Source organism: Sus scrofa, chromosome 1 (assembly GCF_000003025.6).
Source record: "Sus scrofa isolate TJ Tabasco breed Duroc chromosome 1, Sscrofa11.1, whole genome shotgun sequence".
Classification (NCBI taxonomy): Eukaryota; Metazoa; Chordata; class Mammalia; order Artiodactyla; family Suidae; genus Sus; species Sus scrofa.
Window position 1 is genome coordinate 106,707,492 of NC_010443.5, and position 17,298 is coordinate 106,724,789.

Here is a 17,298-nt window from a genome sequence, read left to right on the forward strand (position 1 = left end):
ACAAGGAGGAGGGAGGGCTGGGAGTTCCCACAGAGGCTCAGCAGTAATGAACCTGACTAGCAACCATGAGGTTGCAAGTTCAATCCCTAGCCTCGCTCAGTGGGTTAAGGATCTGGCGTTGCCATGAGCTGTGGTGTAGGTAACCAATGTGGCTCAGATCTGGCATTGCTGTGGCTGTGGTGTAGGCCAGCAGCTGTAGCTCCGATTAGACCCCTAGCTGGGAACCTCCATATGCCACATGTGTGGCCCTAAAAAGCAAAAAAAAAAAAAAAAAGAAAAAAAATTTAATTTAATTTTAAAATAAAAAATAAAAGGAGGAGGGCTGGGTTGATCTGGATACTATCTACAGAAGAAAACCATGCACTATGAACCAGGGACAAGGGTCCAGAGAATTTTGTAATTCTCTATGATTTTTTTTTTTCTTTTGCTGAATGCCTAGATTGTTCCCCTGTCCGGCGGCTCCTTTAAATGGTCCCAGCATTCAGCTTTAGAAAAGTTCCTCATTTCCTTTCCTTCTCTGTACACTGACTTTCCTCACATATGAACTCCCCAGAGTCCCCCTTCCCCTCAGTTCCCAGCTTGGTGTCTTCATCTGCCCCTGGGCTGGAGGCAGTAATGCCAATCCAGATTTCACCTTGTTTTGCAACCAGGTATTGCCCTTGAGATGCACAAACCATAATAATCTCAGGCTTGTGATTATGCTCCCCAAAGCCACAGGCCCTTGGGACATGACTCAGCAAGCCCATGGTACCCCCAAGACAGCCCATGTAAGTACAGAATTATCACAATAACCCCAGGAGCTGGAACTAAGAGTCTGGCCTCCTATGACTCTAGTTTGGGGACACACAGAAGATGCTCCAGGAATTAAATAAAATGAAAAAAAGAAAAATAGACTTGGCCCCTCTGAGAGGGAGAAAGTGGCCATGAAAAGAGAGGCAGGAAACTAGGCAGGGCAGATTCCCAATAGCCTCATAGAAAAATGGCATCTTCAGCAACCTGTCCATGATTTTTTCTCTCACAGTGGTGTCCAACTGAGCCAAGACAAGCTGTTATACCACCAAGATTTGGGGGTTAATGTATTACCAAAATGTAACCTCGATTAATGCAATATCTTAGACTTTAAACTTTCAAAACCAGGTGCCACCAAAAGGTGGTGGGCATGTAGAAATTGTTCCCATTTAACCTCTCGGGATTCAGCTACAGAGCCTACCTCCTGCAGGTAGGCATGCATTCCCCACTTCCACTTCCTTGTCCTGACATGGGATCTAGTCTCCCTCCTATGATGTCCTAAACTGCCAACCACTGACAGCATTCCTTACTTACTGCTTGCTGCTTCTTTGACCTTTAGCTCTTTCTGCTTTGTATTTTGTGCTTTGCACCTTGTAACCCAACTAATGTAAGCTCCATGAGAACAAGGACCACATCCTATATCTCCTCATGACCTTTACTCTGACTCCTTCATAGGAGGCCCTTGGTAAATGCTTGTTAATTGTACAACTGCTCAGACTTCCCTGTGGCTCTTCTTAGAGTTGTGTCTGTAAAGCCCCTGCAGCAGCTGGTCCCAACTCCTTGGCTGTATTATTTCAATCAGCGGAAATGGCTCATTTGGTTTCAGAGACAGGAAGACGGTGCAGCTCAGTGCATGGTCTTGGCACACAACGGCCTCACGTCAGAAAATTTACTATTCTGTGGTCGGCCTGTCCTATCCAGCAAGAATATTCTTTTGTGGTTATTAATGCTTTTCTTCTAAAGTAAATAGCTCTGGGGAGTCAGCATATACTACTTAATTTCAGCATGTAGTTCTCATGATAGTAGAGACAGTTTTCATAAATAGATATACTCAGAAATCCCATCAGATATTTGATTATGGCATTTCCCTCATTAACAATGGCTGTCCCTGAATGGTGAAATATTGGTGCCTTTCTATAATTTTCTAAATCTTTTCCATTGAACACTTATTTCTGTGATGAGGAAAAAAATGTTCATTTTATTTCTTTTCCTTCCCACCCAGAAAACCCCATGATTCCATTCTGAACACAATCTAAAATGTCCTCCAGGGATACTGAGGCCTGGCCTATGGCTCAGCCCTCCCCATAAGTGACCATTGTGATGAGTGAGGCACTAGGACCCCGAAGTAAAGCGTCTTCAACCATCAGCTAAACTGTTCACCCAAACAATAGAAGCTAAACAGGAAAAACCAATAGGACCACACACTTTAATAGCCATACACAGGAATATCAATCTCCACTGAGAGGTGTCCCAAATAACTCACTCCACTGGAAGCCAGGGATGCCCCATTAATACTCTACAGTGTTCCTTGTTGGGGACCTGCAGAGCAGAAACCAGAAGCTCCATGAACCATGACTAATGGCATTTTGAGATCTGGCTCAAAGTGAGGAGTGAGAAGGAAAATGTCTTGGTCAAAGCAACCCCAGCATGCTTCCTTCCCTCCATCCAGAAACAGGACGTCAAGGGGTGATATGCTCCAGATGAATGGCTTATTAGATTGACAATCAGAGGATATTAACACTGGAAGGAACTTCAGAGGCTCAGAGGAGTGGACTGACAGCTAAGTCACACAGCTGGTAAATGATAGATGCAAGACTAAAATCTAAGTCGCATGACTCTTTACTCTTGGCCCTTGGGCGTGACTGTGTTGAGAAAAGGACAAGGACATCAGAAACAAAGTGCATCTTCACCTTCCTGCATCCCTGTTGGCATCTACCTCCTCCACCCTGGGCTACAGTGGCCTATGTGGCTTTTCTGTTCCCACCCCTTGGCTTCCAGACAACTCTAACCAAACGGCAACTGCTTAGATTTGAAGCAATCATTTTTATGCTTTAATTAGTGATTAACTTTTCAGCATTCCAACAGAAACAGTAAAAACACAATGGGGTCTACTGAAAAATAAAAACAAAAAGGTTTTTTAGCTTGGGGTTAGTAGATGCAAACTATTACATTTAGAATGGATAAGCAATGAGGTCCTACTGTATAGCACAGGGAACTATGTCCAGTCTCTTGGGATAGACCATGATGGAAGATAAAATAAGAAAAGGAATATATATATATATATATATATATGTACAACTGGGTCACTTTGCTGACAGCAGAAATAGGTACAGCATTGTAAGTCAACTACACTTTAATAAAAAATTTTTAAATTTTTAAGTTTTTTTAAAAATTAAAGCAAAGTATATTTAAAGGAACTACATCACTTGGTAAGTCTGGTCATTGAAGTTCATTCTAATTCCTCCTGATAGACGAAAATGTAATAGTGGGATAATATCTTACCTTTGAGAAGGAAATTTGCATTTTACTGTGGAGTTCCCAGAGCCTAAACTGGGGTCCACTAAGTGACCAACTGCCTGGTGTGCATGGGAGCATCCTGATTTTAGCACTGAAAAGTTCTAGGTTCTAGGAAATAGGAGTTCTCCCTAAATAGAACTTAAGAGGTCCATGAATCTGGATGAAAAATAAATTACATCTTTATTTTGACTAACCTCTATGAAATTAACAAATTGCTTTCAACTATGAAAATAGGCAACAGGAGTTCCCGTCGTGGCACAGTGGAAACAGATCCAAGTAGGAACCATGAGGTTGCAGGTTCGATCCCTGGCCTCACTCAGTGGGTTAAGGATCTGGAATTGCCGTGTGCTGTGGTGCAGGTCTCAGACACGCCTCAGATCAGGTGTTGCTGTGGCTGTGGCGTAGGCTGGAGGCTACAGCTATGATTAGACCTCTAGCCTGGGAACCTCCATATGCCTCGGGTGCGGCCCTATAAAGACAAAAAGACAAAAAGACAAAAAAAAAAAGAAAGAAAGAAAGAAAATAAGCAACAAATCACAGTGGTATTAGCAATAATCAGCAAATATGTGATTATGTGACCAATAGAAATCCAGATATTTTCATGTATTAAATTGCAGTAAATATCTTAAAATATCATGTTAATCATTACTTTGAAATAAATAGGTATTAAAGCTGCCACTACATCTCATTTAATTCATTAAAGAAAAATATATTACTATATCAAAATTTTTATTTTTACTATTTTGATAATAATATACAATATAATTATTGCATTTTTTTTAATGGCCATACCTGTGGCATATGGAAGTTCCCAAGCCAGGGATTGAATCCAAGTCATCAGCTGTGGCCTATGCGGCAGCTGCAACAATACAGGATCCTTTAACCCAATGCTCCTGGCTAGGGATCAAACCTGTGACCCGAGCAGCTGCAGTTGGATTCTTAACCCCTGCCCCACTGCACAAACACCAATTGCATTTTTTTAAATTATTAAACATGGCCTACAGGCTTCACTATACTGCCAAAGAGATCCAACAGCACAGAAAAGGTTAAGAACTACAGAGGTGCCGTGAAGAATCCGAGAATCTTAGGTTTGCAGTACTGGGATTTATAGACCAATGTACCAGAGAGAACACTGATGGATTTTAAGACATTATCTCATTACCTCTCTACTATCTTCTCAAGTGGTTACTAACCTCCAAAGGTCATACTGAGGAAGATAATGCACTTAACCACCAAGGGATCTGATCTTCCCAGCACAGACCTGGAACCAGAATTCCACACCCTTCCCAAGACCTTAAGGAGGCTTGCTAACCTTGGGTAGCATTTCCCAGTCACCTTCAGGATATCTGCTACTCTCTATCACTCTTATATACAAATACATGGTCCCCATTGAATTCTCTCTAGGAATGGATTCTAGTAAATTGAATTCCACCAACATGACATTATTTTTCAGAATGGCCAGAATCCTAGTCTCTTAGAACTTTCTTGCCAGTCCCTTCAAAACTTTGGCAGCACAAGGAGTTCCCGTCGTGGCGCAGTGGTTAACAAATCCGACTAGGAACCATGAGGTTGCGGGTTCGATCCCTGCCCTTGCTCAGTGGGTTAACGATCCGGCGTTGCCGTGAGCTGTGGTGTAGGTTGCAGACGCGGCTCGGATCCTGCGTTGCTGTGGCTCTGGCGTAGGCCGGTGGCTACAGCTCCAATTCAACCCCTAGCCTGGGAACCTCCATATGCCGCGGGAGCGGCCCAAGAAATAGCAACAATAACAACAACAACAACAACCAAAAAGACAAAAGACAAAAAAAAAACAAAAACAAAAAAAACTTTGGCAGCACAAAAGTGACCCTAATAGCTTACAATCTCTATGAGTTTCATAAATACAGGTTAATCAGTTGCCTCCAAAGATCAAAAAGAAAGGGTGACTGTTGTAAAGGAGACCCATTATTTTCATATTATTAGAGCAAGAGAGGGCAGGATCCATTTTTCATCCCACTGAGAATTAGCTTCATTTCAACAATAGTTTTTAACCTAGAAATGTCAATGTCTTTCTACTAGAAAGTCTTTATTATTCTGCAGGCATGGAAGGCAACAGCCCACTGACTGGAAGACTTGGAGACCTTTCTAAATAGAAACTCCTCTCACTGACCTGCATGCAGCTGTGCTGACAGACCCAGATACATCATGAGATCACACAAAAACCCGACACCTAGATCCAGATTGCTGCTGATACCAAGGCTGTCACCTTGCATGGTCTTTGACATTTTAGAGACCCTTACTGATAGGACAGTTATTCATCCCCATTTGCCCAGGATAGGAGCAGTCTATGAATTTTCTCCTGGCTTCATTAGTAAGAGAGATTCCCCTCCCTCTAAAGAACACCATGGTGTGGAGTTCCCGTTGTGGCTCAGTGGTTAACAAATCCGACTAGGAACCATGAGGTTGCAGGTTCGATCCCTGGCCTCACTCAGTGGGTTAAGGATGGATCCAGCATTGCCGTGAGCTGTGGTGTAGGTTGCAGATGCGGCTCCAATCCCACATTGCTGTGGCTCTGGCGTAGGCAGGTGGCTACAGCTCCGATTAGACCCCTAGCCTGGGAACCTCCATATGCCACGAGAATGGTCCAAAAAATGGCAAAAAGACAAAAAAAAAAAAAGAATACCATGGTGTGAACAGTACATAAGATCATCCTACTTACTGATTACCTGTCCTAGCCACTTCTTTTCATAGAGGAGGAAACTAAAACCCAGGCAAGTGAAGTGACTGACATAAGCTCACAAAATGACTTGTTGGCACGAACCTCCCTCTCCCACATTATTCACCTAGGCTTGTGCCAGTATCTCCATTTTTATCAGTATCTTTATGATTACAGACACTTTGCTAACACCACTGTGTTTTTCTTTTTTTCTTTTATGGCCACACTGCGGCATTTGGAAGCTCCCAGGCTAGACATCAAATTGGAGCTGCAGCTGCTGGCCTACACCACAACAACAGCAATACCGGATCTGAGCTGTATCTGCAACCTATGCCACAGCTTTTAGCAACACCAGATCCCTAACCCACGGAGCAAAGCCAGGGATCAAACTCACATCCTCAAGGACACTATGTTGGGTTCTTAAAACAATGGGAATTCTGTTTCGTGGATATGTTTTTCCACACCTACAGGCTGGATTTCCACTTTTTTCCTATTGAAATATAAACACAATAAAGTACACAAATATTAAGTGTGCAGTTCCACGATTCTGATACCCAAAACAACATATAAAATATTTCGATCGAAAGAAAATTCAACTAACCTTGAAATTTCCACTTATCACCTTTCAGTCAATTATCACAGCCTAAGTCTTAGTCAACATTACTCTTCACACTAAAGGCCTAGTTACCTCAGTTCCTAGTATCCAAAACAATATGTCTGGATTTCAAGAAAAAATTACAAGGAAACCAAAGTGAAAGAAGAACCAAAGTCCAAATAAACAATTATCAGAACCGGATTCAGATGTGACACAGATGTTGAAGTATCAGACAGGAAGTTTTCAATAACTATGATTATGTTAAGGACTGTAATGGTAAAGAAGACAATATGCAGGAACAAATGGGTGATAGGTAGAGATGGAAACTCTAAGAATCAAAAGGAAATGCTAGAAATCAAAACACTGTAACAGAAATGAAGAATGCTTTGATGGATTCATCAATAGACTGGTCACAGCCAAGGAAAGAATCAGTGAGCTTGAAGATAGGTCAATAGAAACTTCCCAAACTGAAATACAAAGACAAAAAAAAAAAAAATCCAAGAACTGTGGGACAACATCAAAAGGTACAACATGTACATAATTAGAACCAGGAGAAGAAACAAAATGAAGAAGAAATGTTAGAAGTAATAAGGACCAAGAACTTTCCAAAATTTATGATGCAAACCACGGATCCAGGAAGCTCAGAGTTACTGATTTTTTTTTTTTGGTTTCTTTTTTTTGTCAGTTTCTGAGAGGGCACAAAATCACAAATTATAATTGTAGTTTTGTCTATTTCTCCTTTTAGAAAGACCAATTTTGTGTCATAATATTGACGTTCTCTTTTCAGATATGTGCAGACTTAGGAATATTAAATTTTCTTAATATTTGAACTGACCCCTTCATTATTATAATATATCCTTCTTCATATATATATTACACATATATATAGAAAGAGAAAATAGTAAAATAGACTTCTTGTTAGAAGTAGTGGATTATAGAAAACCGTGAGAGTAACTTTATAGAACTGAAAGATAAAACAAAAACTGTACAATTAGAATCCTTTACTTAGTGACAATATTCTCCAGAAATTAAGGTAAAGACATTTTCAGACAGTCAAAGTTGAGAGGACTAATCTTGAGCAGATCTGCCCTATAAGAAATGCTAAAGAAATGCTCAATACTTCCTTAAGACTCTTGCCTTGAAGTCACTTTCCTGGTATTACGTCACACTGACTTTCTCATGCTTAGAATGTGAATGGTATATGTTTTCCCACCCTTCTACTTTTGATCCATTTGTGTCTTTATATTTAAAGTGTGTTTCATCTCACGGACTTGGAGAACAGACTAGTGGTTGCCAAGGAGGAGGGGGAGGAAGTGGGATGGACTGGGAGTCTGGGGTTAATAGATGCAAAATATTGCATTTGGAGTAGATAAGCAATAAGATCCTGCTGTATAGCACAGGGATCTACATCTATTCACTTATGATGGAACATACGGAGGATAATGGTGAGAAAAAAATGTATATATACGTGTAATGGGGTCACTATGCTGTACAGTAGAAATGGACAGAATACTGTAAACCAAATATAATGGAAAAAATAAAAATCATTTAAAAGTCTTTAAAAATAATAAATTGTGTTCCATGTAAATAGTAAACAGACTGTGTGTATGAGTGTGTGTGTGTTTTATCCAATCTGATAACCATCACCTTTTATGTAAGGTGTTCAGATAATTTACATTTAATGTAATCATATATGCATCTATTTAATACTTTCACCTTGGTATTTGTTCTCTGTCTCTTCCATTCTTTGTTTCTGTTCCTCCTATCTGGGTTTCATGTTAATCAAGAATATTTAGTAATATATTTTATATCCCCTACTGTCTTTTTATTTTATTTTATTTTATTTTATTTTGTCTTTTTGTCTTTTCTAGGGCCGCATCTGTGGCATATGGAGGTTCCCAGGCTAGGGGTCTAATCGGAGCTGTAGCTGCCAGCCTACACCACAGCCACAGCAACTCGGGGGATGCTAGCCGTGTCTGCGACCTACACCACAGCTCACGGCAATGCCAGATCCTTAACCCACTGAGCGAGGCCAGCAATTGAACCTGCAACCTCATGGTTCCTAGTTGTATTCGTTAACCACTGAGCCACGACAGGAACTCCCCCTATTGTCTTTTTAGATATACTCCTCGGTACTGTCTTTTTAGTTGTCACCCCAGAAATTATAGTATGTATCTCTAACTTCAAAGATACATACTATACAGTCTAATTTCAAAGACCCTACTAACATTGTAAGAAACTTAAAACAGCATAATACAGTTTTTATCTCTCCTAACCCTTGTGCGCTAATTCTCATGTATTTTACTTCGACTTGTTATACCCCCAGAATAGCTTGTTATCCTTGTTTATGCTTTAAGCAGTCTGTATTCTTTTAAAGAAATGTAAATATACACACATACACACACACAGAGTTGTGTCTACCTAGCTAATAATTTGTTTAATAAATTTTATTGGCATATAGTTTATTATAACTTTTAAAAAGCATTTTACATTTATCCAGATAATTATCTCTTCTGGTGCTCTTCAATCTTGAAGATCCAGGATTCCATTTGTTATCCTTTCCCTTTAGCCTGAAGAACTTCCTTTAGCATTTCTTGTAGTGTAGATCTCTCAGCTTTGGTCAGTCTAAAACGTCTTTACCTCATTTTTGGAGAATACTGTCACTAGAAAAAATACTCTAGTTGTATAGCTTGTGTTTTATCTTTCATCTCTGTAAGGTTATTCTTTCATTGTTTTCTGCAATCCACTATTTCTGACAAGTAGTCTATTTTCCCATTGTTTTTCGCCTGTATGTAATATATTCTTTTTTCTCTGAGTACTTTTAAGATTATTTTATCTTTGTTTTCCAACAGCTTGATTAACATGTACCTAGGGATGATTTGACTTGGAATTCTTGATGATTCTTGGATCTGTGCATTAATGTTTTTATCAATTTTGGAAAATTCTTGGCCATTATTTCTTCACATATTTCATCTGTCCCATTCTCTCTCTTCTTTCCTTCTGTTATTGCACTGCTCTACGATCCTCTCTGTTTTCTATTCTGTTGTTTAAGCAACTCGGTGGCACTCTGTTATGGTAGCCCTAGGAAACCAATACAGAGTGCTACCTGCATGTACTCAGTGAAGCCATTATAAAGCACTTATGTGTGGATGCAGACCTGATCTGTGGCAGCGGCTCCTTAAGATACTAATTAGTCACACCAACCCACATATGGCCACTAAAAGTTCATTGAGGGTAAAAGATTTGAATACACACCTCAACAAAGAAGACATACAGATGGCAAATAAGCACTTGAAAGATTGCTCAACATCATTAGTCATTAGAGAAATGAAAATTAAAACACAATAAAATGCCACTACATACTCATGTATTAAATGGCTAAAATTAAGAAGGCTGACTATACCAAGCGTTGATGAAGACATAGAGAAAGTGGTACCCTATACACTGCTGGTGGGACTGTAAAGTGGTACAACTACATTGGGAGATGGTTTGGCAATTTCTGAGAAAGTCAAACACATACTTGCTCTACAATTCAGCCATTTCACTCCTTAGCATTTACCCAAGAAAGAAAGCATATGTCCATACAAAGACTTGTGCACAAATACTCATAGAGTTCTACTTGTGGCAGGCAAATACTGGAAACAATTAAAATGTCCGCCAGCCAATGACATAAAAAATGGATAAAAAAGAATGGATAAAAAAAACCATGGTGTAGCCAGTGTGATACTACCCCGCAATAAAAAGAAATGGACTACTGACACACTTAACAATATAAGTAAACCTCAAAATAATTAAAATTAAATCTAAAAGAGTCCAACTGCTTAGTCCCATTTTTACAAAATTTTTGAAAATACAAACTAATCTCATAGTTACATTAAATCAGATCACTGGTTGCCTTGGGATAGAAGTAGAGTGAAGGGAGAGGGTTGAGAAGGAAAGCGACACAAAGAAACTTCTGGAGAAATTGTGTTCATTATTTTGATTGTGGTGAAAGTTTCATGGTATATAATAATGTCAAAACATACCAAATTTTACCCTTCAAGTATTTGAAATGCACTGTGTATCAATTGTAGATCAATAAAACACTTAATTTTTTTAAGTTATCTGAAGCTAAGCTGGCTTCTTATCCCTGCCTCTAGTGTGCTTATCTCCCTCCCACTGCCCTGCTCTTCCCTCCTAGAAACAGATTATTACTTCTGAACTGTATTTCCTTTAAGTTTCTTTCTGGTGGCATTAAGTACATTCGTATGGTGGTGCAACTATCACCATCATCCATCTCCAGAACTTTTTCATCTTCCCAAAATGAAACTCCATTTCCATTAAACAACTTCCCATTCTCCTTCACCCTAGCCCCTGAAAATCACCATTCTACTTTCTGACTCTATGAGTCTGACTACTCTAGATAATTCATATAAGAAGAATTATTCATATATATCCTCTTGTAACTAGCCTGTTTCACTTGGCATAATGTCCTCAAAGTACATCCAAGTTGCAGCCTACATCAACATGTATCAGAATTTCCTTCTTTTTTAAGGCTGAATAATATTTCATTGTATGTGAATATCACATTTTGTCAGTCTATGGACATTTGGGTTGCTCTTGTGTCTAATGAGTTTGTTTTTTCTATTGATGTATAATTGATTACAATATTAGTTTCAGTTGTACAACACAGTAATTCAATATTTTTATAGATTACACTCCATTTAAAGTTATTGTCAAATATTGGCTATATTTCCTGTGCTGTACAATATATTTTTGTAACTTATTTATTTTATATATAGTCGTTTGTGCCTCTTAATCCCCTATTCCTATCATGTCCCTTCCTCCTTCCCTTTCCCCACCAGTAACCACTAGTTTGTTCTCTATATATGGGAGCCTGTTTCTGTTTTGTTTATATTCATCTGTCTGTTTCATTTTTTAGATTCCTCATGTAAGTGATAACATACACTATTTGTCTTTCTCTATCTGACTTGTTCCACTTTATAATACTCTCCAGGTCCATCCATGTTGTTGCAAATAGCAAAATTTCATTATTTTTTATGGATAAGTAATATTCCATCATATATATATATATATGTATATATATATATATATGATATATATGTGTGTGTGTGTGTTATATCACTTCTTTATCCATTCCTCTGTTGGTGGACACTTAAGTTGCTTCCATAACTTGGCTATTGTAGATAAACAGCTGTTATGAACATTAGGGGGATATATCTTTTCAAATTAGCGTTTTCATTTTCTTCAGATATACACCCAGGATTAGAATTGTTGGATCATATGATAGTTCTAGTTTTAGCTTTTTGAGGAAACTTCATGTTATTTTCCATAATCACAGTTTATGTGTTCCAGTTTACCATTTTACGTTCCCACCAACAGTGTTCATAGGATTCCCCTTTTTCCATATCCTCACTAACATTTGCTATCATAGACTTTTTGATGATAGACATTCTGATGGGTGTGAGGTGATATTTCACTGTGGTTCTGATTTGTATATCCCTGATGATTAGCAATGTTGAGCATCTTTTCATGTGCCTGTTGGCCATCTGTGTATCTTCTTCATAAAAACATCTATTCAGGCTTTCTGTCTATTTTTTAATTGGGTTGTTTGGTTTTTTGATATTGATTATATAAGCTGTTTGTATATTTTGGATATTAACCCCTAACATTTGCCAATATTTTCTCCCATTCAGTAGGCTGTCTTTTTGTTTTGTCAATGGTTTCTTTGCTGTGTAAAGCTTTTAAGTTTAATTACTCCCATTTGTTGGTTTTTGCTTTTGTTTCCTTTTCCTAAGGAGACTGATCCAAAAAATATTACTATGAATTAATGTCAAAGAATGTTCTGCCTGGAGTTCCCTGGTGGCACGGTTGATTAAGTATCTGGTGTTGGCACTGCTTTGGCTCAGGGTGCATGATATCACCAAGCTTTGTTCTTTTTTCTCAAGATTTCTTTGGCTGTTTGAAGTCTTTTGTGGTTCCAAATAAATTTTAGGATTATTTTTTCTAGTTACATGAAAAATGTCATGGGAATTTTGATAGGGATTGCATTAAATCTGTAGATTGCTTTGGGTGATAGGAATATTTTTTAATTACTTTTTCCTATTTTATTTTTTTGGCCTCCCAAAGGCATATGGAGTTCCAGGGTCACTGAGTAGATCTGAGCCACAGACATGACCTAAGCTGCAGCTGCAGCAATGCCAGATCCTTAATCCACTGTGTCAGGCCTGGGATCGAACCTGCATTCTAGTGCTCCCAAGACACTGCTGATCTCACTGCACCGCAGCAGGAACTCCAACAATATTTTAACAATATTCTTCCAATCCATGAACATGGGATATCTTTCCATTTCTCTGTATAATCTTCAATTTTCTTCATCAGTGTTTTATAGTTTTCAGAGTATAGATCTTTCATCTCCTTAGTTAAATTTATTAAGTATTTTTTAATGTGATTTTAAACGGAGTTATTTTCTTGCTTTCTCTTTCATTATTAGTATATAGAAAAGGAACAGATTTCTGTATAATAATCTTGTATCCTGCAATTTCACTGAATTCATTTATTACTTCTAATAGTTTCTGGTTGGAGACTTGTGTCTGATGAGTTTTTACAGTTATGATTTTATAGCTTATCTTGCTCAGTTACCTTTCTGAAGTAGAAGCAGTGATCTCTTATAAATTCCTACTCCTTAATCAGAACTAAAAGCCCTCTATGTGTTGAACTATAATCTCATTTTTTATTGACACAAAATCCTAGAATTGAGGGAAGCATACCTAAATTTTATCAAACAATGTATAATATACCATTAAAACCCTTATAAGTAATAAAACCTCAGATATGTAAAGGTATTCATGTTTTTCCGCAGCTGGAATGAGAAAGCTGTGGCATAAATGGGCACAGAGTTACAATTGGGCAGACACTAGACCTCACCTGCCTTAACTCTTAGTCTGGTTGTTTCCCTGCTATATTCTGGATTGTTGCCTCTGTAGAGGGAGATACACAAATTGAGAGATACAACATCATAAATCAGTCAATTTTCACACAAATTAGTATATAAATTTAACACAGTTGCAATAAGAGTTCCAACTAGATTTGGGGAATAGAAGGCAGAGAGCAAGGAAAATCAACCAAACTTGACAAAATGACTATTAAGTTCAGCCTAAAGCATAGCTATGCAAAAAAATAACAAAAAATTATTTAAAGACAATTAGGGATGAATGACTAGCTTTGGCTGATATTAAAACATAGAAATTACCATAATTAAACATGTATTATTAGTGAATGAATAGACAGAAAAATCAACATATTCTGTTCTAGAACAGAAATTCTGAGAGCAGATCCAAGAACTCAGTATATGATTATAACAACACTTTAAATCAGTGATTAAATAAATGTTATTGTAAAAAAGGCCCAGTATTTGGGAAAGAATAGTTAAGAAAGTCAAAGTTATAGTCATTCAGGTTCCCACAGATGGAAAGGTATGGTGGAAGTTGTTTTTAACAAAATCTTTCAAGTTATCCTTCCATTATATTTATCTTTTGTTTCCAGATCATTCAAATGTTTGGATTAACTAATCACCTTGCAAATAGTCACTTACTCAAAGCAAGCAACATTTTTTACTGGCAAATTTTTAATAATTGGGATTTCTTTCATGTTACTATAGTGGAGAAGCCTGGGAATTAGTCTTCAGATAGTTCCAAGGCTAGACTATTACTTACAAATATTCAATGAGCAGGAATCCCTTCCATGGGCCAAGCTTTGTGCTAGGTGCTGAGGATACAAAAATGAGTAAAGCCTAGCCCTGCCTTCAAAATGCTGTTAGCCTATTAGAAAGTCAAGAGAATGTCTACAATATAAGTTATCTCTTTGCTCATTGACTGGTAATGATTTGGGCATAGTAATAGGAGCATTTGGTGTAAAAATAAGAAATACCAGGTAAAAACCTGAAACACCCAAAAAAGCATTCGATACAGCTTTTAAAGCTTATTAGATCTTTGCAGAGAGATTAGGCAGGACTGGGAGATTCTGAAGCCCATGTCTGAGGATGGTCATTCCAGCAGATTTGCTGAACAAGATGGATCCTTCCAGGTTCTCTCCCTCACACCACAAAGCAGTCACAGCTGGATGCTTTATCATGGCTCTACCCTCTCCAGGAACAAATCTGACAAACTGATGGCATCAGGCCGTGACATACAAAATATGGCATAATTGTAGACTGTAATCATCATGATGATAGCTGACTTAATAAGAGAGGTCAAATCCCATTTTTATATCCTGAATTTCTAAAATATTGTTTCGTCAAAAAAAAATCAATTTCTCATTTTTCTAGCGTTAACTTGAAAAGGGTATAATTGATCAAGCCTAAATCCCTTACATCACCCAGGACTGTGTGCAAGGCTCATACCCAACAAGCCACTTGAGTTAGGGCCAGGCAAACAGCAGTTGTCCTCGGCATCTAACACCCATGGGCCTGAACAGCTTCAAAGCAAGAACACATTTTACGTCCTTTGGTTAAGACTGTAGGGAAAACACAGGCTCATGGAATACAGATGCTCAGCTGGCTCATTTGGGTTTTGTGGTCCAATTTGTGGATGAGATATTTATAAAATCCGGTGATTACAATGCCATCTCATTAACATTCGTTAAGTGAAAACCACAAAGTGCAGGATGGGAACTCCAGTCTGAGAGGAGAGGGAGGAAGAAGATGGAAGAGAAATGGGTTTTCCTGCCTCAGTGCAGGAAAAAGAAAGACCCGGAAGCAGAGGACCCCCTCCCACCTCCTTTAAGTCAGACTTCTCCTAACTAAAGGAAAAAGGGAGAGGAGAGGAACGAGGGTAGCTTTTCCATTAATCAGGTGCATTTGATCCCTAAGCAAACCAAAGCCAAGACAAGCCCAAGCTGATTTCCCTGTGAATTTGAATTCTCATTTCCTTGTATGATTTAGCCAAGGAGACCCCTCTTCCAGGATATCTGCTTAGACTAAACTTATTCTATGAGACGTGTGCAAGCTCAGTGAGGCTGAACTCAGTGTTTTCAGCACAAGAAGTGCTATTGCTGCCTTGTGACCAGTTTCTGCTCCTGTTCGTTTGGGGACGTGCTGTGGCTTCATGGAGAGAACCAAGGCTATGTGTCAGAAAAGGCTGGACTCCAGTCCCAAGTCTGGCACAAACTGGTCTTAGAGCCTCTGATAATATCCACTTTGCAAGGATGTTACAGTGAGGAATGCTGAATTGGGGTTTATGTGGATTATACAGTATCTGTCTAATGAGTAGGCACTCACTGAATGACCTAAAATTATTATGATTTTACTGATATCGCTGACTTTCTCTCTTAGTTAACCTCAAACTCACAGGTGGCTTAGATAATTCATTCCATGCAGAACCAGTAATAGGACTGTCCATTCAGTGAACATTCAATAAATACCAATTAAACATATAAATGATGCTGTGTCCAGCGAGAGAACATTTGAAAGTTGGACTCTATCTTCAATGATTAATGAAATTTAGTGACCATAGCTATGGTATGTGCAATGACTTTACACGAGGACTTTGCAAAAACTTCAGAAAGGAAACTTCGTCAGTTATAGAATCATCTAGATGTCTGGCACTCTTCCTTCCTAACACTTCCCCCACACTACCCCTCAACACACACACACACACACACACACACACACACACACACAGCAGGGATTATTTCCATAGTGCTTAGAGTCACTGAACATAGAGCCAGAAACTTCAAATGAAGATGCAGAGGCTCAGAGGCAGAGACTCTGTCCCAGAGGCAACAGAAAAACTATGATCCACATTTGTTTATGTCACCCACATTTATGTGTTTGGGGATGTGGGTCAAAGGACCATCATCTAGAAGCTACTGTTTTGGTACTGCCTTTTGGGTTTTTCTTCTGAAGTGCAGGCTGAGTAAGGAGAGCTGTGCTTCGCAGAGGCAGAGGACTGAGCCCGTTCTCCTTCCCAGGGCCAAACACAGACTAAGGGGTGTAAGTCAAAAGCAAGAAGAGCCTGGTGTTTCTGCCATGGCTCAGCAGTTAATGAACCCGACTAGCATCCATGAGGATGCAGGTCCAATCCCTGGCCTCGCTCAGTAGGTTAAGGATCCAGCATTGCCTTGAGCTGTGGTGTAGGTGGCAGATGAAGCTCAGATCCTGAGTTGCTGTGGCTGTGGCTGTGGCTGTGGTGTAGGCCAGCGGCTACAGCTCCTATTCAACCCCTAGCCTGGGAACCTCCATTTGCCTCGGATACGGCCCTAAAAAGACAAAAAGAAAAAAAAAAAAAGGCAGGGAAAGCCTGAAAGCAATTGAATGGGCTGCCTGGGAGATTTTCAAGATGATGCCAGAAACTATTAGAGAGAGTCTTGTCCCCGGGGAAAACAGCAATGGCCAGATTCTACACTTTTCAGCTCCTGGGGCTGGTCTTCAGTAAATAGATACTCCTAGGGGGCTGGACAGTAGGGCAAAGTGAGCACCATTGGTGCAGTGGTTTTGGAACCTTTAAGTTAGAGGTCAAAACTGCACCTAGGAGTTCCCGTCGTGGCGAAGTGGTTAACGAATCCGACTAGGAACCATGAGGTTGCGGGTTCGGTCCCTGCCCTTGCTCAGTGGGTTAACGATCCGGCATTGCCGTGAGCTGTGGTGTAGGTCGCAGATGCGGCTCGGATCCCGCGTTGCTGTGGCTCTGGCGTAGGCCGGTGGCTA

General features: G+C 39.3%; 1 long non-coding RNA gene across 8 annotated transcripts in view; it reads right to left on the reverse strand.

The window, feature by feature from the left end:
• LOC102164252 overlaps nucleotides 1-17,298 on the reverse strand; it is a 238,740-nt gene that overhangs the window by 195,992 nt on the left and 25,450 nt on the right. The window lies entirely within an intron of this gene.